Genomic DNA, 21,480 nt, shown 5'->3' with positions numbered 1-21,480 from the left:
ATTTAAAACCAAAAAAAATAATTGACACGTTTCTTTCACGTGAACAAGCTTTTTTTTTTCACAAGACTTTGTCTTACACTTCCAGTGACTGTAGCTGAAGCAGAAAGAAGCTTTTTAAAACTGAAACTAATCAAATCATACCTGAGATCCACCATGTCACAAGAGCACCTCAGCAGCCTCGCTGTCATAAACATCAACCATACAATTGCTGGTCAGATTTGCAACGATGATGTAATTGATGACTTTGCATCAAACAAAGCAAGAAAGGTCTGTTTTTAGGGAAATTACTTTGTAGTGAAAAATGTATTTAATTTGTTTGTTGTGTGAATTGCCAATTTATTATTATTTATTTTCATATTTTATTTATGTATTTATTTTTAAATGTATTTACTGTAAATTCTTATTAAAGATAAAGTAAGTGAAGACTGTTGTTAGTTATTTATCTTTTTAGGTGGCAGCAGGATGGGGGCAGGTCATGACATGGAAAGGAGACTCTCTGCTTGCAGGCTTCCTGTGACGTAGCTTCCTGTGTTTGACTTGTATTTCTCTCGGCGTTTTCAAACAAACTTTACTATTTATCTATCCTTTTTTCCTCTTTTAATAATCCTAAATTGTTTTTGTCTTCCTGACTTGTGCCTGTAGTTAGTTAACTCGACTATCACTAGTGTTGACTATATTCAGAAGTTTAGTAGACTCTTTGCACTAAATGAATGGTTACAGTCATGGTGTCGAGAGCATAAACTTCTCTTTATTAATAACTGGAACTGTTTCTGGGAGCGTCCGAGGTTCTTCCGCCCTGATGGCCTGCACCCCAGCAGAGTTGGAGCAGCAGTGCTGTCAGATAACATCTCTAGGATACTTCACACCATCTGACTGGTAAGACATCAGGAAATTTACGACTATGAGAACATTTATACAACAAACCAAATAGTTACAAGTTCACACACAGTCCAGTTTATAGAAACCGTATCTATTCCTCATGTAGTAAAACCAAGAATTAAATACACAAGATCCAGAAATAATCTTATTGCAGTTAAAACTGAAAAATGCCAGATAAACAAACACAACAAAGTTCTAAAGTTTGGTCTTTTAAACATTAGATCACTTGCACCCAAAGCACTGATTGTAAATGAGATGATCACAATGATAAAGTGCTGCTTGTAGGAGATTTTAATATTCATGTAGATGATGTAAACGATGCTCTAGGATTATCATTTGTCGACTTATTAAACTCTTTTGGGGTTAAACAAAACGTCACCAGACCAACTCATCATATTAACCACACACTAGACTTAATAATATCCCACGGAGCAGACGTCACTGATATAGATATTTTACCTTAGAGTAATGACATCACAGACCATTACCTCATACTGTACACACTACCGGTAGAGCAGATTAGCCGTGTTTCACCACGTTATCGACTTGGTAGGACTATTGTTCAGACCACTAAGGACAGATTCATAAATAACCTGCCTGATTTATCTCAATTTCTCACTAAACCCATAACTGCTAATAATCTTGATGAAATGACTAACAACATAGACCTTATCCTCACTAGCACATCAGACACTGTTGCCCCCATCCGGTTAAAAAAGGTTAGAGAACAAGCACCTGCACCTTGGTATAATAGTCATACGCATGCCCTCAAGAGAACAGCACGTAATCTGGAGAGAAAATGGAGGGAAACTAAATTGGAGGTATTTAGAATTGCGTATAAAGACAGTATGCTCAGCTACAGACAGGCGCTAAAAGCTGCTAGAGCTGAACACCTGAGCAAACTCATAGAAAACAACAAAAACAATCCCAGGTTCCTTTTTACTACAGTAGCTAAATTAACTACAAATCAGGTATCTGAAAAATGTGTTCCATCTCAGTTTAGTAGTGAGGACTTTATGAATTTCTTCACTGAAAAAATGTATACCATTAGAAAAACAATTGTGGCGGTCCAACCTCTGACAGCATCTCCTGACACAATCTTACCTACAACTCCACAACTACACTGTTTAACATGTACAGGACAGGAAGAGCTATATAATGTTATTACCAAAGCTAAATCAACAACATGTCAGTCAGATCCCATTCCAACTCATCTATTGAAGAAAGTGTTACATACAGCTGGTGAGCCTCTTCTCAATATTATTAACTCCTCACTATCTTTAGGTCACGTCCATAAATCCCTCAAGTTAGCATTTATTAAGCCCCTCATTAAGAAACCTAATCTGGATCCAAATACGGTATCGAATTGTTCCACCTGCTTTACTCCACTCCTACTGCTGTAGTGCCCTCTACCTCCACCCCCACCATTATACAGCCTGCACTTTTATGTAATTTAAAAAGACCTTTATATGTCATTATCATATAATGACATATAAAGGGGGATTTCAGCGGTGTCTGAGGTGGGATTCGAACCGGCATCATTCACATCAGAGATTCTCCCTGGGAAGCAGATAAAAAGGCAGTTTGCTAAAACCATAACAAATGTCCAATCATCTTTCCATTTCCTTTCTTTTTCTTATATTTTTTCTTTCTCTTTTTCCTCTTGTCCATCCTTCCCCTTCTTTTCCCCTCTTCCCACCCCTTAAAAGACTATTGAGCCCCAGCTTCACACAGCTCACATCCTCAACTCTCAGTCTCACACTGCCCTCTAGCGGCACTATCAGGACATGCTTTATGCTAGAGTCTGTACTAATGTGACTTCTGTTTGTGTTTTAATGCAGTGATTCTCAATCTTGTTCTGCCATTTACCACTTCAGAGGGGTGGATTTTTAAACCCACCTGTCCTCCGTCACCTCAAAAAAGGATAATGAAATTCTTTAAGTTTAAAAAATGTCGAATTTATTGAACTATCCAATTCTAAATGAACATCAACTAGCATCAAAAACAAAAATGGAGAAAATAAAGGTGTAGTTGTGTTATCTCAGACTGTCACTTTGCAGTCTGTGCAAAATAGAGCAAATGCATTTCATAAATCTTTTCAAAACGGGGTTGTAGACTTGATACTGTCACTCTCAAGTCATGTTCAATATTGAGCTGAGATCTGTATTTAGTTTTCAGTGTAGCAACATCTGAAAAGTCTCAGAGATAAGATGTGGCAAAAGGAGCAGGATAAAACAAAACACAGTTATATTTTCTTTAAGGCTAAATTTTGGTTTAAGCTCCTGCCATCTACCTTTTTTGTCTGCTTGTGCTGAATTACCTGTTTGTTTGTTTTTTGTGGTCAATGTCACAAATAAATGAAGAACAAATAAATAAATAAATCCTGCCGTTCATTGCGCCCCACCTGTCATATCTTTATTCTCCACTAGAGGGCCGCGTCCCACACTTTGAGAACCACTGAGCTAGGCTAATTAGCTTAGCTTCAATAGTTTTCATCGTCGGTCTAAATATTCTGCATTTAGTGCGCTATAAATAAACTATAAGTGTCTTAATACCGAATGTATTTGTCTTTTGATCAACTTTTAGTCAAATTTTCCAAGAAACTAGCTAACACAAAAACAGCGCTAGCAAACACGGCTAGCATGAGGCTAATGATGATGTCTCCTACACCATTAGCCGAAATGTCCATTTCTGCTCACTGCAACATTTCTGGAAATCTTCTTCTTCTTTCGGCTGCTCCTATTAGGGGTCGCCACAGCGGATCATCCGTCTCCATACCACCCTGTCCTCTACATCTGCCTCTTTCACACCAACTACCTGCATGTCTTCCCTCACCACATCCATGAACCTCCTCCTTAGCCTTCCTCTTTTCCTCCTACCTGGTGGCTCCATCTTCAGCATTTTTCTACCAATATAATTCATGTCCCTTCTCTGCACATGACCAAACCATCTCAATCTCGCCTCCCTCACCTTGTCACCAAAACATCTTACATGTGCTGTCCCTCTAATAAACTCATTTCTAATCTTGTCCATCCTCGTCACTCCCAACGAAAACCTTAACATCTTCAGCTCTGCTACCTCCAGCTCCACCTCCTGTCTTTTACTCAATGCAACTGTCTCTAATCCATACAACATTGCAGGTCTCACCACAGTCCTATAAACTTTCCCTTTCATTCTTGCAGATACCCTACTATCACAAATCACTCCTGCCACTCTTCTCCACCCACTCCACCCTGCCTTCACTCTTTTCTTTACTTCTCTAACACACTCTCCATTACTTTGCACTGTTGACCCCAGGTACTTGAACTCCTCCACCTTCTCCACCTCTTCTCCCTGCAACCGCATCACTCCACTGCCCTCCCTCTCATTCACACACATGTACTCTGTCTTACTCCTACTGACTTTCATTCCCCTTCTCTCAAGCGCATATCTCCACCTCTCCAGGCTCTTCTCAACCTGCTCTCTACTTTCACCACAAATCACAATATCATCTGCAAACATCATAGTCCAGGGAGACTCCTGTCTGACCTCGTCCGTCAACCTGTCCAAACAGGAAAGGGCTCATGGCCGATCCTTGATGCAGTCCAACCTTCACCCTGAACCAGTCTGTCGTACCTACTGCACACTTCACTGCCGTCACACTGTCCTCATACATGTCCTGCACCACCCTCACATACTTCTCTGACACACCTGACTTCCTCATACAATAACACAACTCCTCTCTCCGCACCCTGTCGTACGCTTTCTCTAAATCCACAAATACACAATGCAGCTCCTTCTGTCCTTCTCTATACTTCTCCATCAACATCCTTAAAGCAAATAAGGCATCTGTGGTGCTTTTCCTCGGCATGAAACCATACTGTTGCTCACAGATGGTCACCTCTTCTCTCAGCCTGGCTTCCACTACTCTTTCCCATAACTTCATGGTGTGACTGATCAACTTAATTCCCCTGTAGTTACTACAGGTCTGCACATCTCTCTTATGCTTAAAGATCGGTACCAGCACACTCCTTCTCCATTCCTCAGGCATCCTCTCCGCTTCCAGAATCCTGTTAAACAATCTGGTTAAAAACTCCACTGCCATCTCTCCTAAACATCTCCACGCTTCTACCGGTATGTCATCTGGTCCAACCGACTTTCCATTCTTCATCCTCTTAATCGCTGCTCTCACTTCCTCCTTACTAATCCTATCTACATCCTGCTTCACCAACTCCAAATCCTCCAACCTTCTCTCTCTCTGATTTTCCTCATTCATCAGCTGCTCAAAATACTCCCTCCATCTTCTCAACACACTCTCCTCATTAGTCAACACATTTCCCTCTCCATCCTTTATTGCTCTAACTTGCAGTACATCCTTCCAAGCTCGGTCCCTCTGCCTGGCCAATCGGTATAAATTCTTTTCTCCTTCCTTAGTGTCCAACCTCTTATACAGCTCCTCATATGCCTTTTCCTTGGCTTTCGCCACATCCCTTTTTACCTGCTGCCGCATCTCCTTGTACTCCTGCCTACTTTTCTCATCACTCTGTCGATCCCACTTCTGTTTTGCCAACTCTTTCCCCTAATGCTCTCCTGCACTTTCTCATTCCACCACCACGTCTCCTTGTCTTGCTTTCTATTTCCAGATGTCACACCAAGTACTTTTCTAGCTGCCTCCCTCATCACTCCTGCAGTAGTTGCCCAATCATCCGGCACCTCTTCACCACCACCAAGACCCTGTCTGACCTCTTCCCTGAACCTCACACTACACTCTTCCTCCTTCAGTTTCCACCATCTTATTCTTCTTTCAATCCTTACTTTCCTCCTCTTCTTCTTCGCCTCCAAAACCATCCTACAGACCACCATCCGATGCTGTCTAGCTACACTGTCCCCCGCCAACACCTTACAGTCTCCAATCTCCTTCAGGTTGCATCTCCTACACAGAACATAATCCACCTGTGTGCACCTTCCTTCACTCTTATACGTCACCCTATGATCCTCCTTCTTCTTAAAATACGTGTTCACCACTGCCATTTTCATCCTTTTAGCAAAATCTACCACCATCTCCCCTTCCACATTCCTCTCCTTAAAACCATACCTACCCATCACCTCCTCATCACCTCTGTTCCCTTCACCTACATGCCCATTAAAGTCTGCCCCAATCACCAATCGTTCTTTCCTAGGTACACCATCTACCACTTCATCTAATTCACTCCAGAATCTTTTTTTCTCCTCCATCTCACAGCCAATTTGTGGAGCATAGGCACTGATGACATTTATCATCATCCCTTCAACCTCCACCTTCACGATCATCACCCTACCAGAAACTCTCTTCACCTCCACTACACTCTTACTGTACTCTTCCTTCAGAATCACCCCTACACCATTTCTCTTTCCATCCACACCATGATAAAACAGTTTAAACCCACCTCCAATGTTCCTGGCCTTACTCCCTTTCCACTTGGTCTCCTGAACACACAGCATATCTACCTTTCTCCTCTCCATCATATCAGCTACCTCTTTCCCTTTACCCGTCATAGTACCAACATTTAAAGTACCAACCCGAACCTCTACTCTCCTACACTGCTCCTTTTCCTGCCGTCTCTGTAGACGTCTTCCTCCTCTCCTTCTCCTCCTTCGGCCAACAGTAGCCCAATTTCCACCAGTACCCTGTCGGCTAACGATACCTGTGGCGGTCGTTGTTAACCCGGGCCTCGACCGATCCGGTATGAAATTCTCATTTGTGATCCGCATATTTGATTTGGCACATGTTTCACGCTGGATGCCCTTCCTAACGCAACCCTCCCCATTTACCCGGGCTTGGGACCGGCACTAAGAGTGCACTGGCTTGTGCCCCCCTAATGGCTGGGTTGCAACATTTCTGGAAATATTGTCGCTTTTTTTATTCTTAATTTTTTTTAGTCAAATTTAGACTCAATACATTTGTCCACACAGTGTAGATCAGGCGCAGGATGTAGAATCACTGAAAGCATTTTAAATGGAATTCATTGGTCTGTTTTGTGTACATGCAGGATTCAGGACCATTTTTATTTTTATCTTATTGATATTTGAAGTTAGTTTTGTATTAAAATAATATTTCTATAGTGTTTGTGATTTAAGTGTCTGTGATTCATGTGTCCAACTGGTCATGTGAACAGAGTGATACTGCAGAAAAGTTTCTATGACGTCATCATAAAAATTCTAGTATCTCCTTGACAACCATTAAACAAACACACAGAAGCAATAAAAGCAGCAGCAGCGACTGATAAACATTATAACTATTCATCTACTACTGTCTATTAGGTACCTGATAAGTAGCTTTGCTATATATATAGTTATTCTGAATACTTTTTAGACTGTTTTGTGCTTTTTGTTAACTTCATTTTTGTACTGAGAAATGTAGAAATGTAAGATCTTTTAAACCTGTATGTTTTACAATCTTTCAACATTTCAGAGTGGAAACTGATTGTAGTTCACTCATACTGATGTTTTTCTGTTTAAGACTGTAGGTTTGGTGTTTATTCTCTTGTGTATAACTGACAGTTTGTTTGTTTGTTTGTTTGTTGTTTTTTAGATAAAAATGAATTTGAGTATTTCAGCACTGTATGTTGGTGATCTGCACCATGAAGTGACAGAAAACATGCTGATGGAGAAATTCAGCTCTGTGGGCCACATTCACTCCATCCGGATCTGCAGGAACTGGAACACCTGCGTTTCACTCAGTTACGCCTACGTCAACTTTTACCAGCGAGCCGATGGTAATTAAATCCTCATTAAACCCCGATACACTATTTCTGCATCTATACCAGTTTATTGTCTACTTAATACTCCAGGAGTAATTTCTGTATTATTTTACTACTTTATTATGTGAATATGGTCAGGTTTTGTGCCTTAAATAAAATTTGAGAGTGTTTTCTCCTCACCCATTTTTCCCCAGTCTTTTTTACTGAAATGAATGACCTGTAATAAATTTTGTTTCCTCAGCTGAGCGAGCGTTGGCAACACTTAATTGTGAGCTCCTTATGGGGAACCCTATGAGAGTCATGTGGTCTCAAAGGGATTCCACCATGAGGAAAAGTGGCATCCGGAACTTGTTCATCAAGAACTTGGACCTGGAGAAGATTGACAGCATGGCCCTTTTTGACCTGTTCTCAGTCTTTGGGAAGATCCTGTCATGCAGGGTTTGTGCTTTAAACTGTTTGGATCTGAATAACATTTGTATAGCATGATTAGCATGTTTTCTACTGAAGTCCTGTATTAGATCTGTTTGATATGAATTGTGTGTTGACATGACGTGTCTTTCCTGAAGGTTGTCCGTTACAAGACGGGAACAAAAGGATATGGATACGTCCAATTTGAGTCTCCAGAGGCGGCGAATTCGGCAAAAGAGAAACTCAATGGCAAACTTCTTAACGACCATAAAGTGTAAGCTATTAATAAAAAGTGTGGGTTTGGTCATATGAGGGGATTTCAGTCAGCATCAGGGGGTAATTTTTCTGGTGTCGGCATAAAGACTAACAGCAGTGTCTAAGAGCAGTGTCTCTGTTGTGTTACAGCTCCATCCAACACTTTAAGTCCTGTAAGGAGCGCGAGACTGAGAGGAACCACCACACCCAGGTCTTCATTAACACGCAGAAGACCTTACTGAGACCAGAACACCAGGATAACTCTGTCCATCATAACGTGCAGAGGATGAAGAATGTGCAGGTGAAGACTGTACCCTAAACATCTACCACCCCATGCTGTCCACACTAAAATGATTTGATGCTGAAGTTCAATATTGCAGTTAAATGGGTTACTGGCTGAAAAGGTTAAAGATCCTCCTCTAGCTGGTTCCCTCAAGAGCCTTCTGCTAGCAGTGATGATGATCTGATTACACAAAATGAAATGAAGTGTTTACAGCTGTTTGTGTCTTTGTGTTACAGACTCAGAATATGACTCCCTTCACACCAAGCCAGAAGGGAGAGCGAAATAAAGAAAATGCCCCAGCAGTAAACACAGTTCCTGCTGTAGAAGAGCGCACAACTGTGGATGAGAAACCAGCTCTACCTCAAGTTCCAGCTGTAGAACAGAGTCCAGCTCTACCTCAAGTTCCAGCTGTAGAACATAGTCCAGCTCCACCTCATGTTCCAGCTGTAGAACAGAGTCCAGCTCCATCTCATGTTCCAGCTGTAGAACAGAGTCCAGCTTCACCTTATGTTCCAGCTGTAGAACAGAGTCCAACTTCACCTCATGTTCCAGCTGTAGAACAGAGTCCAGCGCCACCTTATGTTCCAGCTGTAGAACAAAGTCCAGCTCCACCTTATGTTCCAGCTGTAGAACAGAGTCCAGCTCCACCTTATGTTCCAGCTGTAGAACAGAGTCCAACTCCACCTCATGTTCCAGCTGTAAAACAGAGTCTAGCTTCATCTCATGTTCCAGATGTGCAGGATGTATCCATGGCTGCAGCACCTCAGAAGCGCTTAACCATTTACATGTTGGAGTCTACCGATTTTGAAATGCAGATCCAGATGGCACGTAAGTGTTACACTCACATACACACACACACACACACACACACACACACACACACACACACACACACACACACAAAAGCAGTTTCAGTAACTCTCTCTCTCTCTCTCTCTCTCTCTCTCTCTCTCTCTCTCTCTCTCTCTCTCTCTCTGCGCAGATGATCACCTGTTGCCTCTGGTAGAGAAAATCCACCCGGCTGAAGCGAATAAAATTTCATGGATGCTGATTGGGAGTAAAAACAACTTTGAAATCATGAACATGATTTCTGATGCTGTAATATGCTCTGGCCCCCTCCCAATACGACGTGGCGATGTAGCCTACAGCAGGTTATGGTCGCTGAACTGCTGGATGTCCGAGTGGTGCTCCAAAAATAATGTGGGCTTCATTAATAATTGGAGCATTTTTAAGGGCAAGGCTGGCCTGTTAGGGCGGGACGGTGTCCATCCCACTCTGGAAGGTGCTGCTCTCATTTCTTGTAGTATAGGTCATAGTCTCAGAACAGCACTAGTTAACAAGTGACTGTCTAGAGCCAAGGCCAGGGAGCAGACAGACAGGCTAAACCAACCGTCTGCTAGCTGCACAGAGTCGTCACTCAGGATCCACCAAATTGAGACTGTGTCTGTCCCCCGAGCGAAACCAAAATATAGGAATTTTCAGAAAGTCTGTTTTAGTAACCTGATTAACATAAAATTAAATAGGACTGAACGCACAGCCAGCACCTCTGATCTAAAGATAGGATTGCTGAATATTAGATCTCTCACATCTAAAGCGCTTAATGTAAACGAAATTATTACCGACCAGGAGTTTAAAATAATGTGTTTGACAGAAACATGGATTAAACCAAATGAATATTTAGCATTAAATGAAGCGAGTCCTCCTGGGTATAGTTACATACACCAACCCCGTCTAAATGGCAGAGGAGGCGGAGTCGCAGCTATTTATAATAATAATCTAAGCGTCACACAAAAGACTAAACACAAATGTAAAACATTTGAAGTTCTTTACACCAGCATAAAATATTCAGTGTCTGAAAGCAGGTCCAGTCAGACAATTCCACTAATTATTATTTATAGACCCCCAGGGCCCTACTCTGATTTTCTCATAGAATTTGCAGATTTCATCACAAATTTAGTTACTTCTCTAGACAAAGCATTAATTGTTGGTGATTTTAACATTCATTTTGATAATCAGGAAGACTCCTTAAGAGCAGCTGTTGTGTCCATTCTAGATTCAGTTGGAATTAATCAGAATGTTATAGGACCCACTCATAGTGGTGGACACACTCTCGATTTGTTGTTAACATTTGGATTAAAAATAAAAAACGTAGTCATAATTCCACAGTCTGAAGCTATTTCAGACCATTATCTCATCTCTTTTAAAATTTGCCTCAGTCATTGCATTACTACTTCACCACGTTATCGTGTTAAGCATACTTTCACGTCAGCTACAGCAGCACGTTTTTGGATGGTGTTTCTGTTTCAGCGTGTACGGCTGTCAAAGACCTTGGTGTGATTATTGACTCGAGTCTTTCCTTTGAGGCTCACGTAAATAATATTACCAGGATCGCCTTCTTTCACCTTAGAAATATTGCTAAAATTCGAAATATGATGTCGTTACAGGATGCAGAAAAACTAGTTCATGCTTTTGTTACTTCTAGATTAGACTACTGTAACGCTTTACTGTCTGGGTGTGCGAGTAGGTGCATAAATAAGCTTCAGTTAGTTCAGAATGCAGCAGCAAGAGTCCTCACTAGATCTAGGAAATATGACCACATCACCCCTGTATTAATCAGTCTACACTGGCTCCCAATCAAATCTCGCATTGATTATAAAATTCTACTACTGACATATAAAGCACTTAATGGTCTCGCACCACCGTATCTGAGTGAACTTCTGTACCAGTATGATCCTCCACGCCTACTTAGATCAAAAGGTGCTGGCTATCTGTTGGTTCCTCCAATAATGAAGATTACAGCAGGGGGCAGATCTTTCTCTTATAAAGCCCCGCAGTTATGGAACAGCCTTCCAACCAGTGTTCGGGACTCAGACACAGTCTCAGTGTTCAAGTCGAGGTTGAAAACATATTTATTCAGTCAAGCCTTTAATCAGTAGATTTTTTCTCAGGTAAAGGCTCAGATCTGGAGGGAACATTGATATAGAGTGTTTGGTGAACTGGGATATTTGTACGCTGTCGTCCCCTCACATTCACGTGTTCACTCAGGTTTGTTGATGGTGTCGTGGTGGGCCGTCTCTTATCCCAGAGAACCCCTAATGTCTGTGTTGCCTTCTGGTTCTCCCTTTTAGTTATGCTGCCATAGCGAATCTTGCCGGAGTCCAAACTGCACAGTGACTTTAACTCTCATGCAACAATAGGTACACTTAATAATCCATATCCTTCTCTTCCTGTCACCCTCTTCTCTCTCTCTCTCTCTCTCTCTCTTCTCTCTCTCTCTCTCTCTCTCTCTCTCTCTCTCTCTCTCTCTCTCTCTCTCTCTCGGTCGAGTTAAACATGCTGAGGCTCCAGTGACCACTGTTCCTGCCCCTCTCCCCCCCGTGGATCTTCCCACTTCATCCAGGCCTGCCTGGATTGGACTGTAGTTGATGTCAACAGTCTCCTACACTGACTCAGAAATACACTTCGCTTTTGATCATCATCACTGCACCCCGCAACATTGTATACCCGCCACAAATGGACATTCGGTGTAACCCAGATCAGGATGGGTTCCCTCTTGAGTCTGGTTCCTCTCAAGGTTTCTTCCTTATGCCATCTCGGGGAGTTTTTCCTTGCCACAGTCGCCAGTCGCCACCGGCTTGCTCATCAGGGACAAACTTCAAACTTGAGACAATGTTCATTGTTAAAAGCGCTATACAAATAAAAATGAATTGAATTGAATTGAATTGATCCTGATCTTCTGCAAGCAAAAGTGTGCAAACACACACACACACACACAGTAAAATTATATGTAGGAATGATTTGTAATAAGTGGTTGTAGTAACGAGTGTATTATTATGTTAAATAATATTATATTAATATGATGATTAAGTTTTGGTCATGTGGTAACAAAACCCCACCCACCAATTCCTCATTTACATCTATTCATAATCACACACATCACTCCTCTATTCACTCTTTATATGCACGTGACACACGTGTGATAGAAGTGTATATGTGTGTGTTTGTGTGCAGGTGGATGAAATGAACATGATCCTAAAAACAAGAAAAGCAGGAGTCAAGTCGGTGAGTATCCACACACACACACACACACACACACACACACACACACACACACACACACACACACACAAATGATGTGTAGACTAAAACTCCTCTGCAAAGATGCCCTTTGGCACAAAGAAAAAGAGGAAGAACAAGAAGATATATTTATAATAATAATAATAATAATAATAATAATAATAATAATAATAATAATAATAAAAAAATATGATATTAATATTGCACGTTATTATATTTATGTTTATATACTTCTTTTTTTATTAATATATTATTTAGGATCATAAATAAAGACAATCCACAATGTAAATGTTTTCGAGTGTTTTGAATCGTGATTATTATACATTTTATAAGAACTTTAAGAGGAACTTGTCAAGTGATTGTGATACACATGCATGAAAGAAGAACATTTTAATAAATATTTTCCTGAAACCAGCAACAAATTAACATCACACTTTTAAACCTTCATTCATACTTATTTATAAATATCAAAGCTTTTAATGTATCAATATTTTTAAAACTACAATAGCTCTTTTTTAGCCAGTGACATACAGTGCAGTATTATAGCCTGATGATTTTCATTTATTTCATAGAGATTTTATACAAATAGTTTGTAATTCTTCTTTCTAATTTTATTCTGCATGTGTGATTGTTTCCTCTATTTGTGCACCAGCTCTCATAACAGTTCCTACTGCTGTAACTGTATAATAAAGGCATTTAAAACACTATAAATATATAAAAAGTGTCTACGTCCAGCTGGTTCAGCATCTCCATAATGAATTCCACTGATGCTTCATCTGCTTTAGAGTCACGTGAGCTCCATCCACCAACACTACAGGGATGTGGAGCTCACTGCCACGTACCGTTTTATTTCACTAATTCTCCAGGGCAGACCCCCGAGTAGATGTCAGCGGGGTAGAATCAAATCTGCCCTTCCCAAGTGATGTTATTAGAGTAATCATGAATAAACCTCTACCTTTTCCTAAATCATCCCCTTAATCCTTTTTTAAAGGAAAGAACAGTATGTAGAAATAAAATCCACCCTCCTATAAAATCTACAGCTTTAAACCCAACTTGTAATCTCACTGAACTGAAGCATTGATTCACTTAAATCATAGTACATTTCTATAATTTGTAATGTATTATTAGTGCAGTTGCAGCTAAATGTAGAGCTGCTACTAGATGAAAAGGATTAGAGGTGATGTAGGGCTTTTGTGTGTGTTTTCAGAAGAATCCAGACTCTGGTGAGGACTATGAGGTCTGTGCTGATGATCACTAAATTGACTGAAGATCACATTCATGTTCTTAGTGTTTTTTGATGAGGAACATAATCAGGATGGCCCGAACTCTGTTCAGATTGAGTTTATATTTGTTTACATCATAAACATATAAAGTTTATATATATATATATATATATATATATATATATATATATATATATATATATATATATATAAATAATTAGAATAATAATAATGAAGATGATAATGGGTTCAGCAGGTTCACAGAATAATTCATGAGTCATGTTCTATGTTCAATAAAACATTTTATTTTTAATGACTGAAAATGCTACAAAAATGTCAAACGATAAAGTATAATTGATGCAAACACACAAAGCTACAAATACAAATACAAAACAATAGATACAAATAGTAGTAAATCCACAAAAGTAAAATCATAACACAACTATATAATATTAGCAAAAATATTTATAAACAATAAAATGATATCAAGTCTCTGAGTGGCTTAAAATACCGGAAATAAATAATTAGAGAAGCAGAACTGGAATAAACAGCAGGTGTGGCTGCAGATGAAGGACTGGATGCAGATGAAGGACTGGATGCAGATGAAAGGACTGGATGCAGATGAAGGACTGGATCCAGATGAAGGACCGGATGCAGATGAAGGACCGGATGCAGATGAAGGACCGGATGCAGATGAAGGATTAAATGCAGATGAAGGACTGGATGCAGATGAAGGACTGGATGCAGATGAAGGACTGGATGCAGATGAATCACTGGCTCAAGGAGATGGACTTTGACTACCAGGCTGTAAAGACACATATTGTATATTATTAACTTAAGAATAATAATGATGATGATAATGACATATGAAGGACTTTTTCAATGACATGAATCTGCATTGGTACATTTACATTAGGTTTGGCTGCTGAATTGTTGCTGAAGGATCCAGCAAACTATGACTTTGTAAACTGTGTGCTTAAAATGTAAAGATCTGATTTCCCTTTTGAAGAAAACACAAATTCTTCTATCCAATAAAAGACAATATGACTATAAAATATAAAAATAAAGAATGAGCAGTGATAATGTAAGTGCAGGCTGTATAATGGTGGGGGTGGAGGTAGAGGGCGCTACAGCAGTAGGAGTGGAGTAAAGCAGGTGGAACACTTGCAGCAGGTGGAACACTTACGACCTGGTAAAAGAACAATAAAGAGTGTGGAAAACAGGTTTCATTTACCTTTTAGTCTTAGTATTTTATACAGATCTAAATAAGAAGAAACATTGAAAATCTAACATTCACACATTAATATGTTTAATCCACAATCATCTCTGTACACTAGTGAGAGTCTGAGGGCAGAAGTTAAGTGATATGAAGATCTATAAATATAACACTATAATATAAAAAATGTAATGAATGGTCTCATAAAGGCAAAATTAAAATGCAATTAAAAAAAATACAAATCTATTGTAATTTAGGTTATGGTAACTGTGTTTAATCATGTTCTCTTATACATTTTTGTCTGCACAAACCTTATGAAACAGATCGAATCATTTCTTCTGATGGGAAGCAGCTTCAGAGCAGAACCCCAGTGCTGGCAAACCGCCCACTCATCATCCTCTACTGCCACAGACGAGACGTCCACTCATCGTCCTCTAAAGCCTTGTGTGACTTTTTAGACATTTCTGGGACATTTAAAATGTTTTGTTTTTATAGCTAAGAAATAACTGCATTTACATACTAGTAACACTAACACTAACCCACAGCACTACTTAATAGGGTACTGTATGTGCTACTGTACTATAAATACAGTTACACACTCATAACAATAACATTATTAATGACAGATAACAACATTTAAACCACAAACAAAATACATCTGCTACATTTGCATGTTCACCATATGGCCCAGACATGGTCACCAAGGTAAGAAACATTAAGCTCAGCCTGTCAAGATGGTCGAGTGGTCTAAGCCATTGCATTCAGGTCGCAGTCTCTTCTAGAGGTGTGGGTTCGAATCCCTTCTGACAAGTGTGTACCTTTTTGGTCAGTTTTTCTGAACTGAGCCCATGCGGGGGAGACTTGTTGAGTTGATGTTGATACTGGAAGAACATGAGTTCCTTCATTAATAAATGCCATATAATTTTATATGAGCCTTCTTTCATTGGGAATAAGGGTAAGAATGTAGTGCTTGCATGTGATTAGCAGAGAGGTGGACATAGATTGAGATCACAGATAAGAACGAGTATCACTTCAGAGTGGAGAAAAGTAAAACCAATTTTAAAATCCTATTACTTCCAATTTATGCATGTGATCAGTACAAGGGTCTAAGGCGGTCTAAGGTGCTGCGTTCAGGTCGCAGTCTCCTCTGGAGGTGTGGGTTTGAATCCCACTTCTAAAAAGTGTGTACCTTCTTGGTCAGTTTTTCTGAACTGAGTCCATGCGGGGGAGACAAATGATTCGCATTTTCTGTTGACAGTCCGATTGAGAGGCAGGTCAAACGTCAGAGGAACCTCATCCATATTTATGATGTGGTGCGTCCCGATTCAGTGGGAGCGCACACGATTTGATATAAAGAATTTCATTGGTTCACCCTAACCCATTCTGCAATTTCATTGGTCTAATGTTATGGGGCTCAGGTTTTTGGCTTAAAGGGAAAAACCCAGGAAAAATCCATAAATTAACCGCTTCATTGTTGAATCCGTGGGGTTCAAAGCATGGGAAAAAAGAAGCAGCTTATAGTCTGGAAAATACGGTAGATGGTTTTGACAAGGCACATGATTGCCTTAAACACATTAAACAAGAGACCTCTTGAAGGCCCGATCTTTTAGACACGGCCCTGGAAGAGGGGGATTGCCTATATGTAGATGGTTCATGTTCAAAACCTTCTGATGGTGTGTATTTATGTGGATATGAGGTTGTAAGATTACCTGATGAAATAGTTGAAGCTAAATCATTACTATACACAAGCTGCAGAGTTAGTGGCACTTACAAGCGCATGTCAGTTTTATGAAGGTAAAGTAGTGACTATTAATATGTGTAAAACTAGAATAAATCTGGTTTGGACAGTTAAATACAGTGCAGTATTGCAGCCTTATTTTAGTCAGTCCAGTCTCTGAGCATAAGCACTGAATCACTTGGAATTTACTCGGTCAATAATGAAAACTCTTTGCTATAGTTGTGAGGTGACTGATACACAAAGCCATGGAGCAGTTGGACACTGGGGAGACAATCAGATGAATGAAAGTAGAAAATGTGATAAAACCCGAAAGTTTATTGTGAGATTTTCGTCGTGATCGTTTAGATGCACAGTGTAGCAGCAATGACACAAACTTCACTTCACAACAAGAGCAAAAATACATGAATGAAAAAATGAATGAAGTTAAAATTCAACAAATGGAAAAAAAATCCAATGTTATTTAAACTTTGGAGAAAAAAATCTTATATTCTGTTAATCAATTCTCTCATACTGACCACTGGATGTTCTACATGGCACCTCATGGTAAAGACTCTCTGATGACAGGAGACTCCACCATGATGCCGAGGCAATAAGAAGATCAGTAACATCCTGCAACTGGGTTACAGTACAGTGGTCAGGGTCTCGTAACTCAGACCCCATGTCCGAATAGACATAACAATTGTGGCTCAATACTCAAATTAGTTTTAGCTGTTCACTAATCATTTACCAATAAGTTTCAAAAACTTCAAATAATACATAAACAAACCAAATGAAGACATCTTCCAGTCACGAATGAAAAGGAGAAAATCAGTTTTATTGCAGTCACTTCAGACCCGTCTCATGGAGCTCTCGGGAGAGAATCATCCTGACACCAATGGCACCCGTCAGCTTTCACATGCGAGTGCGAATTTGATATAAACAATTCTTATTTTTTATATCTCACACCTAGTAAAATGTACATATTGTGTCTAATATCTCCTCCCTCACAATTTACGTACATCATTGATTTTATGGGGCTTTGCATATCCCACCTTTTGCTCACGTGTTTTCTGGTAAGTTTCTACCTATTCTTAGTAAAATTCCACCCATATCCAGGAGGCTTTGTTCACCTCCATACGATTCTAATTTACATGTACAAAACATATCTCTTGATAGTGACCTTGTCTTAAAAACATCCCCTGATCGTGCACTTTGTACACAACAATGCAACAGATCATCCACCGCAATATTCACACCTTTTCTTAAAATCTTGTCTGTTTTTTTTTTTTTCCTATGTCTGCAACTCATTCTTTGTTTTGTTTTGTGTAGACTTTGTATAAAACTTTGTAAAAAATTCGTGCAACTATTCTCCTACGTTCTTTATTATCTGACGATGTGTTGTGCCTATTAACCTATTACTCTTCTCATTTTTATATTTTTATATATTTTTATATGATTTTTTTCACTTACGTTTCTACTTGTGTTTTGAAAATATGTGCATATGCTGTTTGAGTATTGTTAAGGCATGTTGCCTGCATGCTGTTTGCTTATTTTACTATTTTTATTTTACATTATATTTTCCTATCTTTTCCTTACGGCCGACACACTTTGCCTGGTGTACGTGGTCACCACTTTTTACCGGCCATGACATATATCTGTTTTCTGGAGTGACTATTGTTCCTTAATTCAAATAATAATAATCAGTTAATAATAAATAGAGGAGAATAGGGTCTGACTAATGTTATGAGTGTGTAGGAGAAACAAAAACAAGGCAGACTTAGGCATGTTTATTGGGAAAGAACAGTTTGTGGGCCATTGCTGCTGCAGAAGACATGGGTGAGCAATCAGGATCAGACTCAGGGGAAGATATGGGAGGATATAATAATGATCAGGTGAGAGAACGGGGGAAGTAGGAGAATAATCAGTAGGGGACCAACATGAAGGATAAGGAGGAGATGGTAGAGTTGATGCAGGAATGCGGGAGTCGTCATAGTCTTCATTGTCGGTCTGTGTCACCTGATGATGAACAGCAGGTAGGTCAGACGAGGTCTGTGTGCCCATATCACGTGTAAAAGTATTCTTCACGATGCGAGGAGGCAGACAGGGGTTCTCTGGAACAGCTGGAGTAGAGAGATGTTTAATAAATAGAGCAATCTCAGTGGTGAGGGAGAAGAGCTGAAATTGACGATACTGTCGGCAGAGAACGCTCCTAAAAGCTGTCCCAGAACGTCTGTGAGATGGAGCTGAATAAAAGTAACCAACAGAGATACGATGTAAAAGGGTGAATTCACAATGACTAAATATAAAAATGTATATGTTCATGTAGGGACAAAATTAACAAGATTATAAATCAGGGGTCACCAACCTTTTTGACACCAAAAGCTACTTCTTGGGTACCGACTAATGTGAAGGGCTACCAGTTTGATACACACTTTTGAGATTGAAAAATGTGCTCAGTTTACCTTTAATTATGTTATTAATAATAATTAATGATATTTATCTATATCAGGGTGTCAAACTCAATTGCACAGTGTGTGTGTGTGTGTGTGTGTGTGTGTGTGTGTGTGTGTGTGAGAGATAGAGAGAAATAGAGAAAGAGAAAGAAAGTGAGTGACATGATGATGTCACAGGCAGAGGGCGGGGCATCTAGGTGTGATGTCACAGTGTGACACGTATATATAAATCAGAGCGTGCTTTTGTTTCTCATTTGTGAATTTAGCAATTGTAAGTAAAGAGACACTAAAATTGATAACCACCAAACAAACAAACAGCAGCAAAAAGCAGCAGCGATTAGCAGCAACTAAAAAAACATTAAAAATCCTCTTCTATTGAACATTTCTTCATACAGGTACCTGGTAAGTCGTCTAAATAATTATGGCAGAATATTGTAGATTATTTAGTAGAAGACTCGAAAAGTACAAAGTCATTATTTTGCGACATTAGCATGGGTAACTAGCCGGCTAGCTAAGTTTAGCTTTTATAGTTTAGCTTTTTATATTAATCCATCAAATTGACCTAATAATTAGTATAGAATCTATTAGATACAATGAAGTAGCTTAATTTAACCTATTTAGCCCATATTTTAATCAAACTCATGTAACCTGTTTACTCCAAGTATAATTAACATAATATACTAATAAATAGAGTAGAATAGGGTCAGACTGGGACTACAATTTTAATAATCCTTGCAGCCGTGGCATGTTTTATCTGTTGTGAAATTCCTTGTCATTGTTTAGACAATACGTACAGCTCCCAGTGTATAAAATTACAGGTGAAGAGTCTTCTACAGAAAACATCTCCACAGATATGGATCAAAACATCTATGTGGATTTGGATGGAGGGATTATGGCCCTAGTCAACGAGAAAAAAATGACTGTAACAAACGTTTCCTTATAACTAAGGGAAGCACTAAACTCTTTCTACGCTTCAATTCTGATTCTTTGATAATATTGTATATAAATCATGTTGTTGTTGTGTGTATTTCATGCTGTGTGCAGGAACATGGCAGCTGGTGAACATAGGAGGCTTCTAAAAGTTATGCGTCTGCATCAACGCACGTGTGCCTACATCAAAGCATGTGCTGAGGGGTATCGCTTCGACTTTGACACCTTTAGAGGTCCCTGCAATGCTTGTTATGCCCTTGTGTCTATTTTTCTAAAGCATTGCCTGTGGTTTGCGCAGCAGCCCACCTGTCCTTTAGGTGAATGGTGCCGTAATGGACCCCGTGAGTGGTTCAGGTTTCCTGCAGAAAAGGACGAATTCGTTTGGAAAACTGATGCGGACCCGTTCAGACCGGTGATCGACATTTTGCTCCACGCTGACATGTTCTCCCCAGAGGGAATGTGGATAGATTCCATCCAGAACTCTGTCTATGATCTTCCTGCAGGACTTCAGCTGATCACCCGTATCTTTCATGCGCGTAGGGCTATTACCCTTGCACAATCGTTTGGAGTTACTGCCAGCTCACTGGGTGCTCCGAGAACTCACAGTTTTCTCTTCACGGACTTCGTCATGCAAAGCACCTTTGTAACGTACTACACCATCACCTTCTGTGGCTATGTTCTATGGACAACTGAACCAGCGAAACATCGTGATTGGAATTGTCGTCCTATCCTTTGTCGCAAATTTTACACAGTCAGAACAGACTCTAAGGTATTCTCATCGAGACGTCTTGGTGGTGGTTACAGGTATCACAGTGGGGTGTGGTCTGCACTGTAGTGTCCCCGTTCTATATCTGCTCCCCTGCCGCACTGGATCAGACGACTATCACCCATTCCATAGATAAGCCAATTTGCACTGGACTGCATCAACTTTTATTTTCTTATGTTTTCACATTTGTTAGTTACTTGTACAATCACGACTGAGGATGACCTTGGTGATGAGTCCACTGTCGCGCTAGTAGCGGGCAGAGTGGGAATTTTACATAAAATTTGGTTGCGGTCACGGTTTTTCCCCCTCTTCCAGTTCATCATGTTGTGATTTGGCTTATCTGTTGATGCTTTGAGGGTGGGTGATGATGTCGATTTTGGTCAATTTCTTTTTTTGTTTTGTTTTTTTTTCGATTTTGCTTGATTTTTTTGCTTCGATTTTTGTCTTACTTTGATTTTTTGTCTATGTTTCTTTATAAATATATAAATAAATACAATTATTTTTGTGTTATGTGACGTATGTTTGTTAATGGGTTAAAATAGAAGTAAGCATAG

At 39.8% G+C, this 21,480-nt stretch overlaps 3 protein-coding genes across 6 annotated transcripts in view; 2 read left to right on the top strand and 1 right to left on the bottom strand.

The window, feature by feature from the left end:
- The window catches only part of LOC310724284 (uncharacterized protein), a 699,798-nt gene that overhangs the window by 245,825 nt on the left and 432,493 nt on the right, over positions 1 to 21,480 (bottom strand). The gene's annotated exons all lie outside the window — the stretch shown is intronic.
- Positions 1 to 21,480, top strand: part of LOC310724379 (uncharacterized protein) — a 134,002-nt gene that overhangs the window by 90,891 nt on the left and 21,631 nt on the right. The gene's annotated exons all lie outside the window — the stretch shown is intronic.
- Positions 688 to 21,480, top strand: part of LOC310724681 (uncharacterized protein) — a 108,764-nt gene continuing 87,971 nt past the window's right edge. The window contains exon 1 of one of the 2 annotated variants that reach the window (XR_014533137.1): positions 688 to 876. The gene's annotated coding sequence lies outside the window, so the exon portion shown is untranslated. The remainder of the gene's footprint in view (positions 877 to 21,480) is intronic. The other variant, XM_083538955.1, reaches the window with a different exon arrangement.

This window comes from Silurus aristotelis (assembly GCF_946808225.1).
Source record: "Silurus aristotelis genome assembly, chromosome: 1".
In the NCBI taxonomy this organism is placed as follows: Eukaryota; Metazoa; Chordata; class Actinopteri; order Siluriformes; family Siluridae; genus Silurus; species Silurus aristotelis.
Note: the sequence above shows the minus strand (reverse complement) of the source record. Positions and strands in the feature narration are given on the sequence as shown.